This window comes from Atractosteus spatula, chromosome 5 (assembly GCF_055471065.1).
Source record: "Atractosteus spatula isolate fAtrSpa1 chromosome 5, fAtrSpa1.hap1, whole genome shotgun sequence".
NCBI lineage: Eukaryota > Metazoa > Chordata > Actinopteri > Semionotiformes > Lepisosteidae > Atractosteus > Atractosteus spatula.
Window position 1 is genome coordinate 33749266 of NC_142710.1, and position 16672 is coordinate 33765937.

A 16672-nucleotide genomic window follows, 5' to 3' on the forward strand; every position below is an offset into this window, starting at 1 on the left:
AAACATAAAGTACAGCAATGACATTTGTGAAATCACTTAGTCCGGTAGCTGAACTTTTTCACAGAGGTACTGCAAAACATCATGAATTATACAAAATTATTAAGGAAGCAGTGTCGCCTAGTGGCTAGACAGATTTTAAAGAGATTATTCAAAGGGCACACACATATTTTATATTGGTTCCTCACCAACTGCATAACATTAATGTCACTACTGCCAAATTCCTGACTTATAAGCAATGGCAAGGCAAATGTGATAAGCTTCAATCATGACTATGTAATTACAGCAAAGCCAAACAGTGCTTTTTGAAAAAAGATCAATTAACTTTCACTTTAGCCATTCTCCTCCTGTTATTTGTCATGAAAAGAAGCAATACAGGATCACTGTCTTCTTTTATTATTTCTTCTCAACGGAAGCCCATTAGATCTGATTGATGACCCCTCAGAGAAGAATTCCAGTAAAACATTGTGACACTCGGTAAACTGTGAAGTATTAAAAACAAATAGAAGCAAACAATTCAAAACCCTGTCTTTTGGAATGGCAGCTGTTTCATGCCAACCAAGAGAACTGATTTAGAAAAATGTATTTCAACTAACACAGTCTGGATTAAGAAATCTCTTTAAATCTTTTCAACACCATGTACTGTTGAGAGAGAATTTAAGTATGATGTTTGCACTACAGTCTTCACAAACAGCAAAACATTCCAAAGTGTTCAATGTGACCAAGCACAAGAGATGAAACCCTAGGAGGACATGAGCCTAACACAAGCCCTGCTGTATGCCACAGTCCATGGCAGGGAGTTGCAAAAATCCCAAAAACATAAACCAATGTTTTGCTAGTTGTGTGAAGTATTTATCATAGGTCACAGACCAAACTTGGTCCAGTATCCCACTAGAGCTGTAGTGGTAGTTGGGAAACTCAGTCAGTGGATAAACAGCCTGACTCCACAGTTTACATTATCACAGCTGTTCTCAAAGGCTGGCTCTCAGTTAGCATCTAACTGGCAGATGATCTGAGCAGCCGTGCCCACTCATCGCAGAACTGAAGTACTTTGGCCTGCTGGAGCCATAAACTGTTTAGACAGCCTGAATATAAAGCTATTAAAACAGATCAACTTAATTACTTCATACAAAGTGTGCAGCACATGAGTAATAGGAGTGATTAAGGGGATGCTCTTACATGGAATCAATGAAGACAAAGGGCAGAGTACATAATGGCCACATTAGTGTGATGAAGGCCTAGGTATCCTAGTGAAAAATATTGTGATTTGGGCATTTTGGATGTTTAGTAAGTATGTTTTACATCTGAACTCCTGTTGAAGACCAATACACAAAATATAATGTATAATTTAAATAGTTTCTGATATGTATGGCAAGGTAGTAATACATTAAGTCTCATCATGACACAGCTGCCTGTGTCTCTTGAACAATAACCTTAACCTTAAAGTGTAGGACACCCACTCCTCAGCTGGAAAAGCATCCCCATCCTATTAGGCATGAAAAAATGAGGAAGCTGCAAAGTGTTTGTGTAAATGTGAGTGAAACACCATTTTCCTGATCATTATTACTGATGTGTCACTGGAATTGGAGAAGACTGGAGGACATTAGTGGCATTTTTTTAGGAAAAAAGGTATGTACTACTCACGTAGTAGCTGGATGTTGTTAATGACTTTGCTGACTTGACATTCTGTTTCAGGGGACTGGGGAATGCCAATTCCATTGACAAAGGAGTGCCATTTGGTTCTAGTTGTTTTGCTATTCCATTCCACCACGTACAGGTGCAACTGGGGAAGACACTATGAGAGACCTGAAGGGCCACCCCAAGAGGGCATATGCCATGTTTGGGTTCATGGATGGTTTCCAGGGACTACAAATAATTTAAGAGGGAAGTCACAATTTAGAAGAAAAAAAACAAAATTAGCCTTTTCCATCAAACATCCTGTGACAGAAAGTGAAAAGTACAGCCCAAAGGCCTTTTTTTACCTTATTATTGCCCCATATTTTATAATGAAAGGATCAAGTATTTTGGAAGACAAGCAAGGATGCTTAGTCCAAAAGAGACCTCTGATATATGCGTGAACCAATGCCAGCCACTCTCCTCAAAATGTATAACTAAACCATCGCTGCTGGCTTCATGACTTTGAACCCAGCTTTCCTGGGAATGACAACAGGAATGACATTACATAATTTTCTTAATTGCATATTGGACAGCGAGGCCCATTCCATAAGTGGGAAGAGTGCCATTAAACTGAATTGGAGATTACAGATATTGTCACATTTTTCTTTTTAGTACTAATGCTGTCTTAGGCTGCCTGCATTGCAAAGTCCACAGTGATAGTTCTTAACTAAAATATAATTCTATTTATTAAAATATAATTTAAAACATACTTATTTAGTCTCTTTAATATCTGGTATATACCATCTGAAAGAATATGCTTTCTTTTCATTCTGTTTGTATTGCAAAGCATTTTGTAATTGGAATTTAGAATGGTATTCTACAAAAGAAGTTAGTGTGGAGTGTCAGAATTTTCACTGTTGACACAGATATTAATGTTTTATGTAATACTCCAGAGGCTGTGCAGGCCCATTATGCAGTCTACCATGTAATAGTTTATATACAATATACTTCCTCGCATTTCTTTTTTCAGACAACAGTCAAGTACTTTTGAAATGATAGACTCTTTGTGTAGTGAGACAAAGGGAGAACCAGCAAAGCAATAATGAAAACATCAGCCCTTCTACTGAACTAGTAAAGTCCCTTTAACATATATCACTGCAACAGTTTGACAAGGTCAATGTATCTTTATAAAGCTGAGGGTGCAGTACCTCAATATTAAAAGTAATTGGCTGCATTACATCAACAGATGTAGGATGGTGCATAAAGTCTTGCTTAGTGCAGTTGCCTTTACTGTGAGTTCCTCTATCAATAGTTTAGTTTATGATACCCCAAAATTAATTCCTCCACTGTCTAAATATTCAACTTTGGAACCATCTGCTGTTTCCAGTACTGTTTCCAGTTTGTTGAACCTAGTGGATGTAAGAGCTATAACACAGGTTGTACTCTGTTTAAACTTGCTGTGGACACCTGGTAATGCTGCAATCCTGAAAGGCAAAAGCATTTTGATTGCTTGGTTTTCAATGGAGGGAGTAGTCATTTATATTTCTGTAAACAGTCTGACAGATCATCAATTAATACAAGGTCCTTTAATAATATACAGAAAATCAAACAAACTCAAAGACATTTATGTTCTTGGAAAACGTGAATTCTCGTGAATTAGATTTGTTTTATTTTTATATATAAGAGAGAAGTGAGGACTTTTTAAATCCTTGGACATGCTCTCTCATCCAAGATGTAATGCTGAATTGCAGTGCTTTCATAAGACACTATAGCACCACCTACTGATTTTAATATATATTCAATTGCACTTTTCAAATGATTTGGACTCCTCAAATGATTTGACTTGGACTTTTTTTTGAAGACACTACTGAAGTTGTGCTGTAAAATGGTTTCTACTTAATTTTCATTTGATAAGGTACTTCATTTTGCTTTAAGACTATTAGCTCAGTCCTGTGTACATATGATTAGTTCGTTGTATGTGCACAGGATTGAGCTAATAGTCCTAAAATAAGGCTTTTAATAAATGGTGTCAGGAAATAAAGAGCTGTGACAAATCACATTCTTTTTTATAGGGCAGCATTATTTTGTATCTTGTTAATTCCAAAGTGGTGAAGGATGGAAACCTTTTAGGTGTGGTATTTTATGGTAATGATAGCATTATATGGGAGAGGAATTGCATCTTACAGTGTTCTTTTAACAGGGGAACATTGCTGGAATCATTACATTGCTGATGGAAAGCCATTTTAACATAATAATCACCTACTATTTCATCTGTGGAAAAAAAACACTCTTCAAACCCCTAGTCTTCTGAGACCACAGCTACATTATTTATGATCTATAACTTCCACGATGCACAACACTTAATGCCAAGATGCTAGGTTTTAATAAAAGATGCCATAATTTGACGTACACTTTATTATTCAACAACATGCAAATAGTGTAATAAAAACATTAGGGGCACTGAATGCAAAGCTACTATTGTAAAAATGGTTGAGATGTGGTTTTTAATAAGTAATGTCAAGCCCATCTTATGATGCATTGGTTTGTTCAATAATGCATTGGCTGTATAAATTATTCAGTTTTACAAACAGATATTCGCACTTGATAGAGATTGTGACTGATAGCTCCGCTGGATAACTTGTTGGTCTCATGTTTTCTTGTTTGGAATCTAGGTGTTTTTGTGTATTTTCTTTTATTGTGGGGGACCCTTTCTTTTGCTGTTTCACACTTATCTTCCCATAGTGACTGCACATGGACATATACTGTAAATACTGTATTTCACATGCTGTAGCTCCTATAAAACCATTTGAAATGATCTCAGAACCAAATGCATTCATTTGAAAAATCATTAGACCCTGATCTCTGCATTAAAGTCATACCATATCATGTACATTTATAGCTCATGACCCTATTTGCTACGCTTTCATTACAAAAATGCTAAAAAATTAATGGCAATACTTTAAATATATCGCACTTTTTACACAGTATTACATTTTTTCTTTTTGTCTTATATAATGCATCTTTGTGCTGCATACTATTTCTGTACTAACTCAAGCGCCCCCCTGTGGTAACGGAACAGTCCTTGATCAGTCTTTTCTTTCACAATACTGTATGTATTAACAGTGGATATCAAATTCTGTGAAAAGCCCTAGAGATCTACAGAATAGTCAGTCTCCATCTCTTTATAGTTAACCATTTATATATAAACTTGGGGTATTTGGAGTACTTGGAGTTAATTATTTGGTGAAGATCTTCTTCAACCTGCCAAATTGTTTTTTCCTTAACATTCTTCTGAGTTTTGGAAGCATTTAAGTCTTATAGCAGAAATATCTGAATTTCATATTTCTTCAAAAATGAGTGCAGGCCAGGGGCCAAAATCAATCTTCATTCAATAATGTACGCCCCTTTTACATCAAAATCTACTTTCCACCACAAACGTGTTCTGATAACAACATAAAGTAATGTGTTTGTCTCACATGCTGTATCTTCTGTGTGGCAATGTAATTACTGGGGAAAACCCACCCTGGAGCTGATATTAGATCTGTGTGTGAGCATTAAATATATATTTTATTTGTCCATTACAAATTTTCAGGTGTTGCAGTCTTTATATTACTCAAGTTGTTTTTGGTCCTTGCCACAGGATCGTGAGAATATTAACAGCTATTTTTTAACTGGTTAATGTGGTGCATATGGTGTATATGTCATTTATAAGAACAGTTTCTGTGTTTGAGTGAAAAGTTGAAAACCAGGAATCGGTACTTAATCTGCAGAGTAATGCAAATACACTGTATTGTGCATCTAACATTGAACCCACCAGTTTTAGTTTGATATTTTCAAGATTTTATTGTTATATTAGTGGAGAAAATTAGATTCTTGTTTCTTTTTGGTGACTAAACCTATGAAATGCTAGCAGTAGTGATGGTACAGCCTTAAGTAATATTTAGAGATATTTTGAAATACCAACAAAATACAGATATGATGATATTAAGCTTGAAAAAATAATCATCTGTTCTTTTGTTCACACCTTATGTCCTGACCATACATGTACACATCTTTACTGTATATTTATATGTGACGTTTTTGTGTGCATGTGAGCTCATGTACATGAGATACGAGGTACAGTAGTTCGACAAACATGAGGTGGCTTGTACGGAGTGTGTGACATCCTGCCTTGAACGACAGCCGACTGTTTCTTGCAGCTGATGCTGAGAGGAAGCTGGAGTACTGACAGCTAATCTTGTTTAGAGAACCCTGACAAAGAGCAGGGCAGGGATTGGAAACAGAAGCGGATGTTTGTCTTTCTTACAGATCCCACTGGACACTCCAGAGTAAACACCGGGCAGCATCTTCTCAACACTTTTGACAACCCATCTCGTTCCGACACGTGCAAGGTTAGGTGGGTTCTGGTGCTGGAGTCTGCAAAAACCGGGGTCATGGTGTAACTCTCCAACCTCTCAGAGGATGTTCCTTCTTCGGGGTCACCTCCTTGTGGTTTTATGGGAAAAAAATGTGTGTTAAATGTTGCATGATTGACTTGTTAACGCTTTATATGCCAATCTTAGCCCAGAGAGCCCAGCAGAAAATTCTGTTTTTGTAGCTAGTTTATACCACAAGTCAAATCAAATCATCAATTCTTAAAGTTACCCGAAAAGACTGCCAACTTACTGTGTAGATGTCTTGAAGGATTTGTTATAAGCATTTAGAAGTTATATCCCTTTGTGATTTGGATTGAAGCAGCACAGTAATGCCTTTAATGTATTCACATCAGCAGTTAACGAATAATCATCAAAAGAAAATACATTTGTGATATACCTATATTTATTCTAATATACTCAAATACTGTGTTCTAATTTCTCACTAAGCATGTTACAGAAAGAAAAAAGCAATGATTGGGCTTTTAAATCTGTGAAGCATGATATGAAGAAAGACAATCATGAATAATTCATATATTACTCAATGACCGTCATTGCAGACACAGATTTCTCTGAGCAGAAACCATTCAGTCACTATGTTTCCAGGAAAACATACTATTCAGCAATGTATGCAGGCTACATTTATATACTGAAATAAAAAGAAACTGTCAAATTACTGTAAATGTTTAAAGCCCCATTTATCTGTCCAACTCAGATGTGTCTATTGTCACTTTAAAATAGGCAATGTGTTACAACCATTTTATACAAGGCAATAATTCTTGTTAATACTTGCTTTCTACAGTAGATGAAACTACAGTACCCTGCATTTATTGTCACATTACTTCTAGATCCTTCTAGAAAAAATAAAATCTTTGACCTTATTAGTCTTAACTAAAAGGACATTTTAAACATGTTTTACACAATTTATGTGTAAAAATTTGGCAATTCTAAGAAAACATAAATAAATATCAATACTCGAAGCATAGCATGAGACAAGTTTCCTACGTCTCACTAAAAACTCGAAATGTCAGCAGAGATTTAAGTAATAATAATTCCTTACACTTATATAATGCTTTTCTGGGCACTCCACTCAAAGCTCTTGACAGGTAATGGGGACTCCCCTCCACCACCACCAATGTGCAGCCCCACCTGGACGATGCGACAGCAGCTGTGACCACACATCAACTATCAGTGGGGAGGAGGACAGAGTGATGAAACCAGTTCATAGATGGGATTATTAGGAGGCCATGGTTGGTAAGGGCCAATTAGAAATTTGGCCAGGATACCAGGGTAACACCCCTACTCTTTTCAAAAAACACCCTGGGATTTTTAATGACCACATAGAGTCAGGACCTCGGTTTTACGGCTCCAGGTACCGACCAGTCGCACACCTGCTTAGCTTCAAAGGGTTGCCAATTGTGAGTTGCAGGGTGATAGGGCTGCTGGCAAGTGACATTGTATGTATTACGTCTTTCCAAGCTGTTTGAAAAAAACAAACAAAAGGAAATTAAAATGCTTTTAATGCATCTAAGAATATATATAAATAAGAATAAGATGCACTCAAAAAGGTGGGGGCCATGCTGCTTATCTTGGTCATTTTGTAGTTAAGTGTTTAAAGGAATCTAAAATGTTGCCCACTCACATCTAAAAACAGCCCAGAGTTTAGGCAATATTGTCCCAAATGGCAAGCCTGTTCCAGATACTTATAATTCTCTTTTAGTTTCCGATTTTGATCCATGCTCTGAAGCACACCTGAAGAAGGCTCCACGGCCGAAACGTGTTTTCTTTCTTCTTTTTTAAAATAAACCTATTACTTGTTCCATAACTGGTAAAGGTCTTCTCTCAATCTCCTTTGTTCTAGACTGAAAAGATTTAGGTCCCTTAACCTTTCTACTGTATATATGACCATAATTTGAGGCCAAGATTTGTTTTTTCACAAGAATGTTGTTTAACAACATATTTTGATGTTAAACGTTTATGTCTACGATTTAATAGTTAAATTGTTATGTACAGGTATGTGTGTATTTGTATGTACCGTAACTATCATTTTGATGTATTGTTATATATTATACATTCTCAATATTTACCAAAGGGCATCATTCTTTTGACCACTGAATAGTACATGTGATATTTATCATACTCATATAAAAACAGGTTAATGTATCACAAATAAGTGTTCCCTATGATAAATTTAAAACATACATCCAATTTTTCACGTTTGTGGTAAGCTTTAAGCTGTGCTGTAGCTGATTCATAGGTTGAATGCATTAAATGTAATTGCCTGATATCTTCAGATTTGTAAGAAGTAATATTTTGGAAGAGGAAACTTTGCTTCAGTGCAATGTAAAGTAAAACTTGTTTATATTTCTTTTTACTACTTTATTTCACCAAGTACCCATAATAATGTACTTAACAATACTGTCCTTGTGGAAAGACCTGGGGTCATTATTATATGATTTGTTCTCTTCTTTAGAGCGCACAGCACACATCCAAGTGTGGGTGTCCTTAGAAAGTGGAAACAATCAAATTTAAGAAGTGCCACTTTACTTTCTTAATCACCAGTGGCCTGTCCTCAACTTGGCAGAGCAACTGAGGGTTTCTCTTCACTTATCTGCCACATGATGAAGCATTTAAGATTGACACAAAGGGTGCTGAGAGGCCAGGATATCTGGGTCCAGTAACAATTTGACAACATGGAGCTGAGACAGCAGGGGAAAATATATTTAAATATCTATACATTCTCCCTTGCTGTTATAGTGCATCTTATCAGATTATGTCCATGTTAATGTTTTCATTTTTTGTGAATTGAGTCAAGGTGTGAACTACATAATAGCTTTAACTTGTCCATAACAAATATCGTTTCTTCTTGATCTCCCTTTAGAGTTTTGTTTCCTTTTACTCACAGTTTGAACATTCTGATCCAACTCAAGTTTTCAGGTCCTGAATCTTTGTAAAAATCAATCTAACAGTCTTTGCTGTAGTAATTAAAATTCAAACAAAAATATTTTACATTTAGGAAGGGGAGTGTATTTCTGTTTTTAAAACGAACAGCAGCAGTTCTTAACCAGAACAAATATAAGTCTGAGCAGCATTAGCTCATACAAGTGGTAGTTATTAACTGAAGTTAAGGATAACAACAAGTCAGTCTCACACAGCTGCACCTAATCACCATAATTAAGGAACTAACTTCACATACTGAATTCAAACTCTTCCCTTCGCATTTGTCTCAAGCATCCCTCCTCTACCCCATCTCCACCTTCAGCAACCCCTTGGTTCACTCAGTCTGAGTGGGGTTCAAACCCGTGTGTCCCTTGGCCAGGAGTCTACCCAGTAATCAAGCAGGTCAAGCCAAACCTTTCTCACCAAGTATTCCAAACATTCACAAAGCATTCAATCCTTAGATGTTGTTGTCCCAAGTGAACTTATTATGTTGCTGTTCAACAAATAAAAGAATCAGCACAAACATATTGAGCAAGATTTTTATTTTTAAGCAAAAACTGCCCCAGGATAATCAAGAAACAGCACCCATTTCATGATCCAAATGTAATTTCAGTTGCTGTTTATAATTTAAGATTTAAATATGATCATTTAAATGAAAAAAATAGTGTTATTCGAAAATAATTTATTTTGTTTTGTCCAATTTTAAAAGACCTTGATGCAGGAAGCTAGACATAGAAGTAAATCTGCTGTTTTGTGGATTTTGTGTTAACAGCTGAGATTGAGAAAAATAGAAATGGAGTTCATTATTTTATTAAAAATATTAATAAAATTATTACATTAAAAAGGTTACACATGCAAGTAATAGGAAAGTCAAGTCTTACATAAACACTGTCTCAACAATATAAGCCTTAGTCACTGTATAAGTACACTTGGTATTATTTGTCTTTTAGTCTATTTATTAAGTTACTGTTCCACAAATTTGGTCTAAATTAATATCACTTCCATTAATAATATAAAAGTTTCTCATCCTTTAATAATGAATGTTTATTTAGAAGAAACAGAAAATATTGAAATTGTAAATTCTTATAACATTTTGAATGGTTGAAATGTAAATTGTTTTTTAACATTTTCTCATGTGTAATTTTGTTTTTTCAAAATATATCCTTCAAGATACAGTACATATATCATTAAACACTTAAGCTCCTGGAAAAATCAGTCATACTTCTGAAACCAGTCAACATATGAAATAGTTTGTTTTACTTTTCCTCAAATTTGCGTGAAATGTTGTGTTATGGGTGAACCTGAAAGTACTTTCTAAAATTGACCCTTTTATGAGAAAAAGAGCATACACCCATTTATGAAAATGTTATTCAAAGGTATTTTTAAAGGTTGCTCCATGTTTATGTCCCCTGACAGTTCATGCACAGAAGTGATAATGGACCTTAATGACCTTTAACCTGCCATTACCAAATAAAGCTGAATTCCAGTTGCAAAGAAATGATGTTTTCCTCCCCAGGGGAAAGGCCTGCTCTTTGTTCAGTCCTGGCGTGGTGCTGGCAGGCAGGCCAGGCTGGAGATAAGACTATAGAGAGAATGACTTCTTTTCCTGGGTTGAAGCACCACGAGGAATAAACTGTCAGTGTGTGCTGCAGGCTTCACTTTGAGGCCAACTGTGGGCCCTTGTGACAACAAGCCCCAACTACAAGTTTCAGTGAGGAAATCCCAGCATGGGCTGTGCTGGTTTAAATCATTTTGACACCAATGCTGAGTTATCTCATTGAGTTATGGGGCTGTCTGCAGTAGTGGTTTATCAAATGCTCTGTCTGTCTTCTCTGAAGACATTTAGGAGGTTGGCACTTTATTTTCATTCTTGCTTCTGTAACCATATTTAGGAGTAACCATATTTAGAAGATGTCCATAAAACTGAGGGAGTCCACCTTTTGAAAACAAAATGTCAAAATTGTGAACAAGTCTCAAAGTGGGGAAGCATACTCTCTGCAAATACTATCTGCTTTTGTATGTGTCATGTCAGATATAAAGTGTATATGTGTATGTATTATTTTTATTGCATTAGGATATGAGTCTTGATTTTAAGACAGTATGTTTGTCGGTCCCAGTTTTAATATAAGGCATCAGTGGTAGTGTAGCGATTAGGGCTCTTGACTCATGATCGGAGTGCTCCCAACAAATCCAGCTGGTAACCTGCATGTCAAAATGTGCTAGCCAAAAAGGTTATCGTAAGCATACGCATAAAATCTAACTTTAAATGACTTATTTCAGCATCTCTTTTTCATTAGATCATTGAAACAGAATTACTATGGTGCTCTCTTGGAGTTCACAAAAACCCACAGAAAGTCAACAAGAGTTTTTGGGAGGACATTGTAAACAGTTGATTAAAATGTACTTGTAACACATGGGGTATTTTATTCTCCGGCAAGTATTACTATATACAGTATATAACCTCAGGGTTTCCTCCATATCATAAGTGACACATAGGTGGTGTTTTGTTGATATTGTCTCTTTAGTAATGATTTAAGTGTTTCCTTTCACTTAATCTAGTTTGTAGTTGGTTAGTCTAGTAGTCACATCACTTGGAATTCCAACCCTACTTTTCTAAACCTACGCCAATACTTATCTTATTGATTAATGATGGTGCCTTGGGGGATAGTAAGAACACTAAGGAATCTGCAATGTGTTTCCCACAGAATGCCCATCTTTGTCAGTATTTGTTTCTCTGCTGTACACCTGATTTCAGAAGAATGAATCTTGCTAACCCTGCGGCTTCCATCTTTTCTTTCTCATATAACTTAACACATACAAATTCTCTTCAACTGCTGTCAAAGTTCATGCATTTGCATCTTATACAGAATTTTCAGTGCCATTAGAATGTTACGTATGCTTTAACTATAAGCTGTATGGTTAGATCATAAATAGAGAAACAGAACTGGTTAAACCTAGATTTTGACACAAATCTTAATTTACGATCTTAACACCGTCAGTTTTTTGTGTTCTCTTAATAATCTGTTCAAGGTTTATATACAGTATACCCAAATGCCATGACAAAACAATGTATTGCATATTCTTTCGCTTAGAAGAAAGCTCAAGTGCTTTTGTCCATTTTATAAAGACTGCTTACTTTATCAATGTGAAAACAAGAACTTCAACTGAATCACCAGGAAATTGTTTGAATCCACTGATGGCAAGCATTAAAAAAGTCATACAAAATGTTCGCTATCGATTCGACTCATACTTACCCAGTGGCTCCAGAGAGTATTTTTACAGTGGCTGCATGTTGTACTGTAGATATTTCAAAATAATATTTATTTTGCTTTTCCCAATATTCAGACTTTTTTATGGTTTTCCACCCTCCTCTTTATGCCCACTTTACAATGGCTCCAATTAGTACAGTACAAACAGTTAGCGTTTATTTTAACTGCCAGTTTCATCATAAGATTTGTGTTAGATGATGGCAGTTGAATTATTACAGCTGCAGTCTGCTTTACTGCATCTCCAAAACACTGAGAAGAAAATCACAGTGTCAGCAACACCACTACACAAGCATGTCTAAACACTCAAGGCTTTCTGTTTCTATCAGACTGCTATTTGCTTATATTACTGGCTACTCATCTGCAGGGCAAAGCATAAAACCTTATTGTGTAGGTGCATGCTAAGACATCAACAGGTTTTCAGGTGCACCTTGAATATATATATACACAATGATGTATATATCATTACAATCTGCAGCAGATTACATCATTGTGGAGTAAGTGAGTAGTATTGGGAATAAGCAAGCCCTTCTTTTTATACTCATCTCTAGTGTGAGATCAGGAGTAGTTGTATTCACAACTGGATGCAATATTGCTAGTTGACATTAGAATCAAATGTGGTATGGATAGTGAAAAAGATTAAAATTTAGTGCACTACACATACACTGTACAGTTGTTGGTCTTGGAGAGTGGTTTGCTGTTGTTATTTTGTGAATATTAATAATGGTTGTTTTTCATACATGCATGACAATGATGCATCTGGAATGTTGTTGCCCGTTTACTAAGGTAGCATGTTAGATGGATTTACATTACAATGTGTGGGTGGGCAGTATCCTCTGGTATGTATAAAAATATCTGTACAAGGGAGTTCACAGCAGCTCAGCAGAGGTAAAGATTGCCAGCCATGTCAAGCTCCCACATGAGAAAGTGGTCTTTTCTCTGTCAGAGGACCTCAGATTGTTGTTTATGAATCTATGTCCTCCTTTCAGTTGTGTAATAACTCTGTGAATGTCTATGTGGTCACAGAGAATGTGTTTGTGGTCACTTCAGGTCAAATGAATGACTGGAAATGAGTGCAGAATGTGGATATGCATGTTAAAGCACAAAAACCTCAGGAAAAACAGAATGCTTTCTGTGGTCTCGAGCTTGCTGAATATTTGCTATTCTTGGGGAGAGCTTCTTTCTTCTGACCAAGGAGGGAAAGCAGTATGTCGTGATTGTTGTGTATTGCAGCATCATGCAGGGGAGGTGTCTTTTTCAGGTCAAGTAAGACTTTAACAGGCAGCCTCTGTATCTGAGAAATGGTGAATGCAGCCGAAACTAACCAATACAGCCTTTATCTGCATTGTATTACTTGATATCTAAATATATAAAAAATATGATAATAACTTAAGCAAAATAAAGAAAAGAAGTGTATGGTTATTGCCAAGACTGTCAGTAAATTTACCATTCATTTCATGTGTACATACAATAGTTATACAATAGAGTATGTGTACTCTATTGTAGAGTAGAAGTAGACTAGTTTATTGCCATATGTACACGTACATTGGAATTCTTAATCCTGCTGATCTCTCGGGACATACACAGTACAACAGACAACACCACACAATGTACAACAGACAACAGGAACAATAAATATATTGTGGAAAAAATAAATAAATATATAGTGAGACCAAAAAAAAGGTACACCACGTAAAAGTGCGTAGTGCAGATGTGTATTAAGGCACTGCAGTTAGCTGTTGAGAATGTGTACTGCAGTGGGATAGAAGCTGTTCTTGAGTCCAGTGGTCCTTGCTTTAACAGTCTGGTACCGCCTGCCAGAGGGTAGGGGGTAGAACAGTTTGTGGCCAGGATATCTGGAATCCTGAATGTTGGATGGGGCTTTATTGCGACAGCGGATGGTGTGGATCTCACTGATTGATGGTTAATCATATCCTATAATCCTCTGTGCAGTATTGTATTATGAATTTGAGAATACTTGTACAGGTGTCAGTGAGCTCAGTCTTCATTGTAAAGAAAATTAAGCCCCTCCAAGATAACCTCCAGGAAACATTCAAGTCAAAAATCTTGAAAAGCTTCTGAAATAACATTGATCAGGCTAGCGCTGAGTATCGGATTTGAAATACTATTTGAAATAATGCATAGTATTTTAATTATAGTTCCAAATTAAAATTAAATGCTGTCTCCTTATCTGAAATTAGCATAACGCTTAAGCACTGACAAGATCAAATACTGTATATGTTTAGCTCTGCTGTTTCTTCTCTGTTTATCTACAAACACATTTGCTTTTTTTCTGGTATTGTATGTTTTTTCTTTTTTTCCTTTAAGATTTACACTATTATAAATCATTATATTAATATATTAATGTGCACATTTAGGATTTCATTGTGAGTTTCTTATTGGTATTATGGGATAACACCCATATATTCAACTATTAACAGATTATTATAAGCAGTTATTTTTTTAATATAATACTGTACTGCATTATGTTGCCCATTAGAACAGTATTTTACTAATAAAGGGTCATTTCATTTTCCTCCAAACATATAAGCCTTCAGCATTGGTCATCTATATTCCCATTTTTCCTTAATTCTCATTGCATTAAATTTCTACATTTAATTAAAGAAAATCTCCTGGTGACCATTGAACCTAAAATAATCTGAAATGATCTGCCTGTTATCTTATATAGATGAATTACTGTTGCAAAATAGAGAAATACTATTTTCTTTGACTATTTTAGACTGTTGCACAGAATCCCCACATCAACATGCTCACCCCTGTTGGTATAAGATCTACCCAATATAAACTCTGATCTGCAACCCATTTGGCACTTGGCTTAATTTGGCTATGAATCTTTATTCTGTTCTCGTCATCGATGGCAAATAGCATGAGGGCTAAGGTTCATGTGAAGCTGTACCTGTGCTTTGTCTTCATCTGTCACCCTTCCTGACAGTCAGATCCATCTTCAATTGGGGAGGAAAAAGGAAAACAATAATTAAACCTCTCCGCGGACTGAACCCAATACAGCCGCCGCACGCATCATGGGTTGACACTTTTATTGCTGTCTCAGAGATGCAATATCCTGGCTGGCTGGCCAACCCGCAGTTTTGGAGCAGAGCACTGTAAGAGACAGAGTGCATCCCTAAACCCCAGCTCAGGAAACCAGCACTCCACAGCACAGCCGCGTACATACAGTACAGAACACAGAACATACAAAGAGTTTTATGAATAGACTATGCACAGGTGTCCTGGCTGAAAATAATTAGGCAACTGCTGGAAATGTTGGTATTGGATTTTAGTTAGCAAGGATATCAAGTGTAGATATTTTCACTGAAGAGAGCATTTTGTAATTCCTGGAACAGAGGAATACCTGGAACAACTGAAGGATAAGCAAAAAGTCAACGATGATTAGTAAAAATTCTACAGATCTGGAATAATGACATTATTTTCATAAAAAATGGTGGTTATATCAAAATGTCTTATACTAAGAAATCCTTGCTCTTTTATGGGGTTGTTCTGACTCCAAGGATTATCCTTACAAGATGAATAGCACATAATAATTGTATTCATGTTACAATTTTAGTTATGAATGCTTTCAAAGATTTGGTGAAGCTTTTCCTTCTGAGTGCTTTCTCCCAGTCATCATTTTTGATGGAGTATAGACTTGTTTGCCATTAACAGGTACTGGCAAACCATTTTGTGTGAGGGTCAAATGAATTCTAACACCAATTCAGACATATCAGACAAGGTTTTGATGAATGGCGTATTGATAAATTGTTTTCTAGTTCTGAGGTTTGTGCAGCAGAGTTTTATGCCATAAATCACATGAAAGCAGGGAATGGGTTTCAAGGAAAAAGCAAGTTACCTTTCTTATTTTGCTTTTCCTAGTGCCTGACTTAAATCTTTTTAATATCTATGAATGATAGATATTAAAGTATAAATAATAAAAAATAAGAATGTTCTTCAAAGGTAGGACTGCAAAGGAGATTAAGAAAGCATCACCACAAAGCAATTTGTTGGCATTAAGCTCTAAAGGTCATAAAAGTAATTCTGCAACTTTGTAGTAGTCTACAGGATTGTAGAAATATGTATTAACATTGTGTAATAAAATAGTTAATTCAATATTAATATTTACAACAATATTGTACAAAGAGGATTTCATAAACAGAAAAGATTGGCAGATAAGTATAAATGGAAAATAAATTATTATGATTATATATAATTATAAATTAATACATTTTTGGGAAATGATATATCATATACATATCATAAAATGGTTAAATTATTTTTACTTGTAATAGCAAATGTCATTTAAATGTTTAAATGTTGATCTATCATGGTTAATCCATATTTTTCCATCCATCTTAGTCTCTCTTAAGTTTGTGGGTTCAGGACATCTAGAAAACATTTCTGAAGGTAAATTTTGTTTCTTGTTCTTAC